Genomic DNA, 220 nt, shown 5'->3' on the forward strand with positions numbered 1-220 from the left:
CTTATGTTTATCTATGTTTGTGTCTTGTGATCATTAGTGTCTTAGTGTCTATGCCTTAAAGTTATGAATGTCCTATGAATCCATCATCTTTTTTGAATGAAAAATGTTCTTAATTGAAAAAGAGAAGAATTGCATGAATTTTGAATTTTATAACAGTTTAATTATTTTGATGTGGTGGCAATACTTTTGTTTTCTGAATGTATGCTTGAACAGTGCATAA

Source organism: Arachis duranensis, chromosome 4 (genome assembly GCF_000817695.3).
Source record: "Arachis duranensis cultivar V14167 chromosome 4, aradu.V14167.gnm2.J7QH, whole genome shotgun sequence".
In the NCBI taxonomy this organism is placed as follows: Eukaryota; Viridiplantae; Streptophyta; class Magnoliopsida; order Fabales; family Fabaceae; genus Arachis; species Arachis duranensis.